This window comes from Papilio polytes, unplaced genomic scaffold (assembly GCF_000836215.1).
Source record: "Papilio polytes unplaced genomic scaffold, Ppol_1.0 DF822733.1, whole genome shotgun sequence".
NCBI classification, from domain to species: Eukaryota; Metazoa; Arthropoda; class Insecta; order Lepidoptera; family Papilionidae; genus Papilio; species Papilio polytes.
In genome coordinates this window covers 1,222,557-1,234,083 of record NW_013526471.1, presented here as the reverse complement: position 1 = coordinate 1,234,083, position 11,527 = coordinate 1,222,557, and positions in this window count along the sequence as shown.

The window sequence follows — 11,527 nt, the reverse complement described above, 5'->3', positions numbered from 1 at the left end:
AACAAAATAACTGTCGATACATTAAGGTAATTTAATATGAAAATGTTATCATATATGAATCACGATTATCATATTTTAAATTTATAAATACGACGCAAACTTCGTTTTTAATACCTATTGTCATGCAAGGAATTGCATTTATATTCTATCGAACCCTTTGTAATAAAAATATTGATTTACTCCGACACAAGAAACCTTTACGAACTCAAAACAATCAGCATTGGTTTACCGAACACCGTGTATCGAAGGGGAAGGGCATTATTAAATATAAGGGTCTTGAATTAATTCTGAACACGACTTTGCTTATTTTGTCAAAGAAAAAAATAATATAGTTACCGTTTTCATAGTAACAACATTGTACTGAGATTTCAGTTTATATTTTTGAATATATATTTAAACACATTGTCAAATGTAGACCTTTTTGCATTCACCGTTACGCCAGTTTTCGACTTTTGCACCTCGCCCCTATCGGTATCGATTTGATGCGGTTGCCTAGCAACGCCTGAGGCGTCTCCACACCAACTTGTCAGCCTCACAACATGCTGATGATAGTCAAACACACTTCCATATTGTTATTTAAATAAACTTTTAATGAAAAACTACAATGTCTACAAACAGATTGTTCGATATTGTTTTGCTAAATTTATATTAAAAACAGTGAAAACAAAATAAGAACGAGATAGTAAAATAGTTAGACTTTTAACATGATTTTAATCCTCGTCAATCTTCTATGAGATCGTATTAAATCCATCCACACAACGCCTGACGAATGTTTAGAGCAAAACATCATTTGTACCTTTACACGTTAAAATGGCAGTGACACTACAAACATACTAAATTCGCTTTACAAATCCGTCAGTTAAAGTTCTGACTTTACACAATTAAGAAGTACTTGGTAAATTACATTTACACTACGGCTTGAAGCGTCCATCGCATAAATTTACTTAACGAGCCCATGTCAAGGGGCTAACTTCTAACTATACGTAGAGACGGCTTACTTAAGTATGCTCCACTTGGAAATTTGCCAAAGATGTGTTATAAATAATATCTTTTAACATATTAATCTCCCAGTATTTAGGTTAATTTTCACGTTAACATAAAACTAACCTTTTTTTGTTTGATAAATGTGCGATATTCAAATGCAGTGCCGTGTCGCAAAACTTAAAACTAGTTCTTGGGTATCATATCAGAAATACCACGAAAGCATTATAAGAAAAGAAAGAAAGAAAAACTAAAGAAACACATCACAATAAAAAAAATAAACACTTCATTTAAATTTTTCAGCACACGGGTTCTACCAGGATGACATGATTACGTACGAGTAAATACATATATTTATAAACGCTTTTCCCAGTAAATATTTATTACAACGGGACAAAGAGCGAACAATTTCACGCATGTTTACCACCGTGTTATTCTTTTTAGTAAATTGCTGGCAAACAGTAAATAGGACTATATAGGGAGTTCAAAATTTGCTACGATCATTTGATTTGCAGTTTTAGCAAAAACCCTGTCAGTTTTAGGGCAACCAATCAATGTTGCTATTCGTTCGGCGCTGGCTTAAAATGGCCTAAAGTCAATTTATCAACTACTACCATTATAATTTACAAACTGAGAGCGTAAGTCTCAAAAAAATCCAAATAAGATCAATTGACAATTATATTTGATTCCATAATTTTATATCATCCAAAGCATTAACTTAGATTTGCAATAATAAGTAAAAGTAAAAGTTACACAAACACAAGAATAGAACAAGTTTTTGATATTACCGTAAAAAGATAAATCGCTTGTAACTTAGATCATCTCTAATCCGATTAACTTCGTCATACATCAATCCCTACATCTAGCATTGCCAGATTAAATGTTCTTGTGAAGACCTTGACTATTTTTGACATCTAATTGAAACATTTTATAATATTTCATTTGAGAGCATTCCGCTCTTTATTGCATCCAAATTCGTATTTTTTTTAAATTAAATCAATTTTTACTATGGTCTTTTTTTAAAACAAAGATAATCTTATTTATTAGAATTAGATTAAAAAACTTCTAGTCTACTTGAAAAGAGTTAAAATAAATTAATTTTGTACAAAATGTTAGAAAGCCCGCAAATATGCGTTAATAAGGTTCAAAATCTATTTATATTTTGATTATTTCGGGATGATATGATGAGACCTTTCATTAGGGAGGGGGTAACATTAAAGATTAATATGCCGAAGGCGATTTAGGAGCAGGTAATATTTTTAGAAACTCAAGAGTCGTGATGGGTGATACGATGTTGGTGGTCAATTTGTAACGTTCGCTGAATTTTTGTAAAATCTTATTATAATCGATATTTTTAGACAACTTATTTAATTGATACTGTCGCTTTAAACTCAGAGCAACACTTCTCGTCAGGACTCAGGATGCGCGCCAATCTATCCATACTTCTAGTGACATTGACAGCTGTCAGCTAGGGACGTGACGTTTATGCCGATAATCTAGAGTTGCGCCAATTCTACAGCACGGTACTAATTTATGTTTTTAACATTGAATGAAATTCTATTCTTTGAGAATGTTATGAACTTTGAATAATTTTAAAGGCATACGTCATATTTTCCTTACAGTAATAGCTTTCACAGCTTTAACTAAGCTATCGCATAACTGTTAGTCGCACGTAAAATGACAAAACGTAATTGTAAAGGGTTGAAGTTAGTAACATTTTTAACATAGTTGCATAATAAAGAGCGTACGCACACCTGAAACTAAACTATGGCACAACTGTTTAGTCTTGCTTTGATTCCTATGAACTTATACGGAGGTATACACTACTGGATTTTTAGTTGTGCAACTAAACAGTTGAATTGGCTGCGAAACAATCGACAACGCACAAAAGTTGAACGATAGTTAGTCAAAGGTGTCTTAAATTGAGGGTTTAAAAGAATTAAGATTGTGTGCGGGTTCCGTTAGAACTTTTTATTTCTTAAATATAATTTAAGTTAGTACTAAGCTAATGTATACAGATAAGAGAACGTAAGGGCTTTGAAATACGAGCCCGCTCTTATTAAGATTCGAGATTACGGGCAACTTTTGAGGGCGCATTTAAATGAGATTTATTTCCGCTCTCTTTGTCAAACTCCCTCCCCCAACTCTTGGCTACGTTTCATCCCCCTTGCCAGTTTTCATTATACTACAAATTAAATGTTTAATGTTTTTCATTGAAAGTCCTCATTAATAATTTTATAACTAGTCCATGGTCACAGCTCGTTAGGTCTCTGAAGATTTAATCTTGCTCCTGCTTAATGCTTCTTCATTATTAAGGTAAAAAAATAACGTTAACAGGGAAATTCAATAAATAAGTTTAATTAAGATCGCGATAGATGGCGCCAGCTAATTGAATTAATATACATAGATATTGCTAATAAATCAGTGATTGTAAAAAGTGTCGTTTGCTTTTTGACCGACTTCCCAAAATAAGGAGGTACTCAAGTCGTCTGTATGTTTTTATTTAACTGTTAAAATATTCTGCTTAATCTATAAGTCTTCATGTGTTTAGCACTTTGAAATATTGCTCTGAATTGTTCATTTTTATAAAAATGAAGTCTACGTGATATTTGTTTCAACTTTCTAACTTCTTGCCGCTAGATGGCGTCTGCTGTAGGGAATTACATGAAACTTTGTAAGAAACACAAAATGCGTTTAAAATACTCTAATGTGGTTGTTATAGAGTTGAGAATTGTCCCCAATGTACTATTTTCTTAAGTAGTAATTTAATATCTATACTTTCAATTTTGTTATAATTGACTAGTACCAGAATTATTATATAATCAAATAATTAAATACCGGATTTCTGAATTGCCCAAATTAAATTGTATCTTCAAAAGAACCTTTGGGAAATTACCTTTAACTTTCCTTCTTTCCTTACAGAGTCCTAATTCTGTCCAAAGAGATATTATATAACGCATTTTCGACTAATGTAATTGCGTAAGCATATAGAACAGAATCGATGACGAAAGTTTATTATCATAATGTTAATTAATAATAGAATTACAAAAAAAATAAACATACCGTCGAATTGAATACCTCCTTCTTTTGGGAAGTCGGTCAAAAAGATACCAAGTAACATAACCTCAATATTTAAAAACACAAAACAAATATCAATCGCGCCGCATTTCCATGTTGTTACTGTATACATTTTTATTAAACTAAGGTATATAATGTCAACTCCTGTTATTCGTAATTAAATTACATTTTCCATGAAGGTGAGCATCGAATAGTATTACGTAGAATGTTCTTTGATAATAAGCTTTAATTTATGACAGACTAACTTTCGCCCGCGACTGTCCGCGTGGAATAAAAAAAACGGAAGTAAATAGCCTATATGTTCTTCCAGACTATCCTCTACGTCTAAGCCAAATTTCATCGAAATCCGTTCAGCCGTTTAGGCTACAGACTCTAACAAACATCCATCCATCCAGTCATCTAAACTTTCGCATTTATAATATTAGTAAGATTTTATGATTTTTGATACTCTTTGATTAATAGTTAAGAAGTTATCAAATCGTTTCATTTCGCAACAATTGGAATGCATTCGGTGATATTTTTCGCAAAATAATACATCATTTCTACTTTAACTGAATTTATTCTGGCATTTTAAGAAATTAGACCTATAATACTTGACACACTTACAGATTAAAAATGTTAAGTTTTGGAATGTAAAAATTATACGTGAAGATACTGTCGGGGAATCTGGAGGTGGTCCGCTTTAAAAGCTACTATCGTTTGAACTATTATATTTATAATATTGTATTATCTGTGATCTGTTTACGAATAAAAGCCAGTGGTACATATCTATACTAACGCGCAAATAACAGCTAATTAATCAAATGTTTCTAAGAATAGGCGGGAATTATCTTATTGCAAGAAACAAGAACTAGGCACTTCTTAGTACTTCTATCTTTTATGACAAGAAATATAAGCGGTCCTTTTACTAAATTATTGCGTAACTGTTAAACGATTGTCTATTGTTTCAGAACTAAAAATTGAGTAGCGTCCCTCCATGTTAGCTCATAGGAATCAAAGCGGTATTAAACAGTTCTGCGATATTATAATTTCAGGTGTGAGTACGTTCGAAGTATTCTGTTATTGCTGTCCACATTGAAGAAGAGTTACGAAAGATAGAAAACAGTGGAAGAGTTTGGATGAGGCCTATCAAGAGGCACGCTGAAATTAAAAACATATAAGTCACTACATTTAATCTAATTTCAGAATAAAAGGCTATATTATTATGTCCTAAGTGATCGTTAAGACGTTATTTACTTGGTATTGATATCAAATATCACTACAGCACACATTCCAGACGCGGAGTGTTGGTCGCACGGCGCCGGTTGACTTGGCGAAATTATAAACGAGTTGTTTCTTGTTGCATTATTGCAACTTACATTTATACCTAATGTTTTATCGTGATATAAATTATTAGATGTAAAGTTGTATTTTGTAATAATAAGCAGTATTTTTTATAGGTGGTAAACAAGCAAGCCGCCTGAATTCAACGAAATAGCGAAGACACCGCTACCTAACATTCACGATTGCATTTGCGTTGCCTACATTGAATCTACGGAGGACAGGACACACAAAAAGAGGATATTGTCCTTCCTTGAATCTACTTCCCCAATCCATCCTTTCGTAATAAGTAATTGTCTAGGAATTAATTCAAAAACAACTTATGTTAAATACCAAATATATTTAGAACACATTAAACACAATATTCTTAACATTAAGAAAAACATAACAAACTTCTTCCGGCGGTGCCTGTATCGTGTAGTTTGGAAACAACAATCACCCCACACGATATGTAATGTGTAAGGTGAATCTTATTTCAAAACTCAATTACATCTAAAACACACAAATTAAACAAAACACATATACAAGGAACCATTATATGTGTGCAGAAATACAAGAATAAAAATATGATATCTCACATTTACTTATAAGAGTAACAGGGATGGCTGTATTTATTTTATACGCTGTAGCTAATATCTATCGAAGAGGTAGAAAATTGTTGGCGGCGACTGTTCATGTCGAAACCACCATCACACAACATCACATAAATAGAAAATATCATGTGATCGCGGTGTAATAGTAGTTTCAGCAACAAACGTTAATCTTCATTCAACACTGAAAAATCATAAAAATATAGTGTAACTAGAGAATTATTACACAAAATAATAACACAGAAAAACAGTAGACATGACGTCACAAAAAACGTATGCAAATAAATAAAGTTTTGTAATTAGTCACGTTTTCTTTGCCTAGTCTTGCAATTTGTAGCTCCTAATAGATCCCATCCTTCCGTCTTCATTGTTGGTGATCGTAGACTGTCTAAGCCGAAAATGCTATCAACATCACATCACACGTTCTACTACAAAGACGTTGTGAATGCGAGGTAATAGCAATTTCAACTCGGAACTAAATCAAGAACGAAGAAGAACTGTAGACAAACAATTGAATTAATATTAAAACTAAAAATTCAACAGCTCTGGAATTTCGGTTACAAAACATTTAATAAAATGGACATAGTGAGAGAGGATTTTCTATAAAGAACATCATAGAAGCATCATCATCTAAAACAGCCGAAAACACCATTATATCTCAACACATGTTTATCAGAGACCATGTGATTGTGACGTCATGGTGATTTCAACCCTAAACTTCTCAGCTAGACGATGGAATTAATCTATAAATAAGCAATACATATACAAACATTTTAAAGAAATCTTCAATCCATTTGCTAGCGTCAGTGGATCGTTCAGATCGAAAAGGCAATTACGTCACATCACACGTTACTCAACACGACGTTGTGACTGTGAGGTAAAGGCCATTTCAATCCTGAACTACTTCTAGAACATGACTAGAAAAAACCTCCGCCTCCTTTATGCTGGTATCTCCAAAATCTTGCCGAGTCTAGGTCGAAATAGCAATTACATCACATCACATGTATTGATAATACGAACACGTGACTGTGAAGTAGTAGCCATTTCAGCCTCTAATCCATCTTCATACATTAAACTGGAAACAAAAGTAAATCTAAAACAAAACATTCGCAATCAATCTCAAGTCAAACTGTTTTTGCCGTCGGCGCATCGTTTAGATCGAAAAAGCAATTACATCACATCACACGTAGCTTAACAAAACGATGTGACTGTGAGGTAAAGGCTCACTCAAGCTGAACTATCAATCTAACAGACAAACATATTAAGAAACCTCTGGTTCTCTTGCTTTTCGTTCGCAGGACTAACCCGAAACGACCGTCACACTTCATCACACGTTTAAACAAAACCACGTGACAGATGTAAAGGTCACCTCAAGCTGAACTTCAAAATTTGAAAAAAGAATACATATAAATCACAGTCTGTAAATAGTTGTATGTGAAGATCGAAAGATCCCTTACTAAACATCACATCACGATAAAACGACGTGACTGTGAAGTAATGGTCGCTTCAATTATCACTCTTCATTATAGACTGAAATATAAATAAAGATAGGAACACTAAGCTTTAAATGATAGTTCTAAAAGTCTAAAGACGCTACATCACATGTCGTACAAAAATCATTTGTCTACAAGATAAGGGTCATTTTCATAGGCGTTGCCAAGAGGTAGAGTATCGAAAAAGTAAATCGTCGTCGATCGCTAGCCGATAATCTAGGTTAGGTGTTAATATTCGCTTTAAAGTTGATTCTTACATTTTTCTACCATAAAGCATAGCTCAGATCTAATTACATTACACAGGTTAGCGTAACAAAAATACAGAAAAAGAACATATACAAAAAACATAAATATGGAAGTAGTTACAATAATTCTTACCGTTACTCGTTGGTGGCATCTTTTCTACAGGTAACCCTGAAAATAAATATTGTAATCTGTACAAGCTTGTCTTTTCAGAATTATGCAGTAAACAGAATTCAAAGGCAATTAAAATCAATTTCGCTTTGTCAATTTCAGTACATTTATTTGGCTAAATCCCAAATCCATCTAAAGAATAGCAAAATAAATTAAGTTCTTGGAAGGTCACAAATATATTCAGAAAAATAGGAACTTTGTCGAATAAGATATAAAGATACTTATTGGCTTTAAAACCACGAGGAAATTTACAATCTTATTCTAAACAAATATAAAAAAACAGTAAGTAAAAATAGAGAGTTCTTACCAGGTTCCCAGCAGAGGGCAGAGGTGGGCGATGTCCGAGGCCAGAGTGACCGCAACGAGCAGCACTCCTTGTTTATTACTGCCCAAACTGCTGACATCGCTACTTGCAGCTTTTGTCAGGGCTTAACAAACATCATTTGTTCATTTATTTTATAATTTGTACCTAATGTTTTAATAATATACCTAGAAATGTAATCAAAACTGCTTCATAAAAAATGACTTGTAAATTAATTCAGAACAAATTAGTAAACAAGACTGAAGTGTGAATCATTTGGGGGGTTAGATAATTGTTGGCGTGTTCTTAAAATCACCCTTAGTACAGTTGTTCAGTAGCGCTCAATAACTGCACTGGCAATCAACTGGCATAGTGTAAACATAAAATGGCACCAGTGAGTCCATACAATTTATGATCAGTCGCAACTGTCCAACTCTACTGGCCATGTGTGAACCTGTCATCATGTACACGATGATCTTTTCAAATATTAAACAATGTATTTTGAAAGTAACAAAATAAAGTTTTGTTTGTTCTGATTATGTTAATGTTTTAATTTTAATTACAAAAGAAAATTGAATGCTTTCTTTCACATTGAAATGATTATAGAATACATTCTTGTAAAACATTTTCTGTACTTTATTAAACTGTTTAAACTGATTCTGAAAGGTGGTTTTAAAGATATAAGTAGAGAATGTCGCTGACTTAGTGTAGACTGCAGAGATGTTAAAGTGAAAATGTCTGTGTAGATTGTCCTGGAGACATGAAGTTTTTTGTAACAGAGGTGCCCACGATTTTTTACCTATTTTTAAAGAGAAATTCTGTTCCCTTCTCCTTCGTATTGATTTAAAATAGATGTGATAATTTTCGTAGGTCAGTTCTTAAGGATGTTCTGCATGTCGTACCATATAGTTATACGAAATTAGTTAGTAACTACTATTACGTATATAATATACTTACATCTCATATATGTACTGTTGTATAATTGTTGGAAATTAATACACTTCTTAGGGCTGTAGCTTTTCAGCCGCTTTACAAGAAATATTAGTTATTACTTATATGAAGCATTTTCATATTGCGGCATGTAACTACCAAACTAAACGTAAATAATCAGTCAATTCATTTAGGCTCTAGGAAAAAGTGGACGTTATCTTCCTTGTATTGCTTGTCTACCCAAAAGATTCTATAACCTCACAATTTAGGTATCATTCTAAGTTAGTACCCATTGTGTAAATAATGCAATGTGCAAATTAAAGGAGAAAATCAGGAGGCCTCCCGTTGTGCGCGCCTGCCGCGGTGTCCGATACTTCATGAGAAACCTTTATCGCCAGCGCTCCCTTGTGTAAATTGAATACCTATCACGTGTGAGCAGCAATGAAGTCATTTCTACCTGACTATTGCGACATGTTTCTGGAATGTTCTTTGTCGTTTAATACTGGCACATAATTCTTTATTTGAAAGATTTTGTTATATTTCTGTGTTGATGGAGTAGTATTCTTCTTATGTTTGGAAAAACTTTACAGAAACATATTGTTTTCCGTCGAGATCGTGCCAATGTGAGATATAACCTCACTCACTTCGGCTAAGAACGTTGCATTATGTCCACTCAAGAGGAATCTTTTATTAAACGTGATTTGTATATCCTATCTCACTTCTTACTCATATTATAAATGCGAAAGTTTAGATGGATGGATGGTAGTTAGAAGTTTGTAGTCTAAATTGCAGAACGGATATCGATGAAATTTGACAGAGACGTAAAGGATAGTCTATAACACATAGGACGACTTACTTTTGTTTTTTTAATTCCACGCAGACGGACTGCGGACTAAAGCTAGTTTGGACATAAAAATAGTAATCGACTAGGTGAAGGCAAGCGTTTACTTTTTATTACACTTTTCTATGATTTGAGGTCCTTCGAGTGAATGCAACATGTTCTTGAATCTGTATAATCTTCATATTTCAATGATTGTAAAGTTTAAAGAAATTAAACATTACGCAAGTAATCAAACATGAAATCCCACATATGCCAAGATTCTGTTAGGTATTTTTGAATATGTATCAGACTTCAACTTAGATGCAGGGATTAATGTAAAAATAAAAAAAGTTTTATTTCCATTAAAATCGAAATTATACATCTTCCATCTTCTACGGCTGAAGCTAAATACTGCCGCTTTCCATTTTTCCACCTTAAAAACAACTTACTAGTTACTTTACCATTACTTGTAGCGATATTTTTGTGCAAACTCATTTGAACAACATTTGAAAATGTGAATCCGCAACATTTGACCTACCAAATGATGACTTCAATCATTCCCCTTTTTAGTTCTATCAATAACTAAAGACAGTTTCGCTGCTGCCCTGGTGGCCAGTCTTTGTCTTCTTATCTTTCTCTCGTGTCGCGTTGTGTCGTAGGGCGGCATAAAGCAATAAGTTGCGCCGTGCTGTTCCTTGAATAAGTAAATTGATGCGCTTTGCACCGTTGGCAAAGTTATATATGTGCACATACGCTTTTGGCTTCGTCGTAATGGAAAATTTTATATGCATTTTGATCGAGAGAACTTGGATTTTAAAACTAAAGTATGTTTATTAACATATGGGTATTAAATTCAAATTCGAAAAACTCATTAGAAATTAATTTGTAGTAGTTACCATTTGCAATATTTTTTAGTACAATAGTTTTCTGCCATTTTATTTATGCTTAGAATTTTATTCCTGTTTACAAGAAGTCACATAACATAGGGTTAAAATGATTCTGAAGCTTTTAGTTTCTTCCTCTAGTTCCAAGTTCGGTGGGACCCATACATGGTTAGAGGAATTTCTTGAAGTCAAATTATAATTTAGAGGGATTGTTATCGCCGAATAAAACTCTCAAGAATCAATCATACAATATGTATTTAATATAAGATACAGTACTTGTGACATGTGGACAAACCATTTCAATAAAAAAAAACTAAACAACCACTAGGTCGAACAAATTCCAAGGTCCAATAAAGTAACATTCGCTATCATTATTATGCCCAAACTTGTGATAAATTAATTGAGGTAGATCTCCCACCGAGCTCCGTGGGTCAAATTATAATTATTTTCGGATTTCACCTTCGAGGATTCAAGCAAATAAGACAACGCATAAAACATTATACTATAATATAATTAAAATATCTACAAATTGAATATAAGTAGTGCACACCATGTGGGACAAGACTCCGCAAATAGTTACTATGTATCCATGAACATTTACAATAAAGGAGAACATTCATATAATAAACGCATAATATAGGAAACATATCGAAAGACAACTCGAGTACACTACCATTAGCCTACCCCCTCCCCCTCCCCCACCCGCCGCGCAGGCG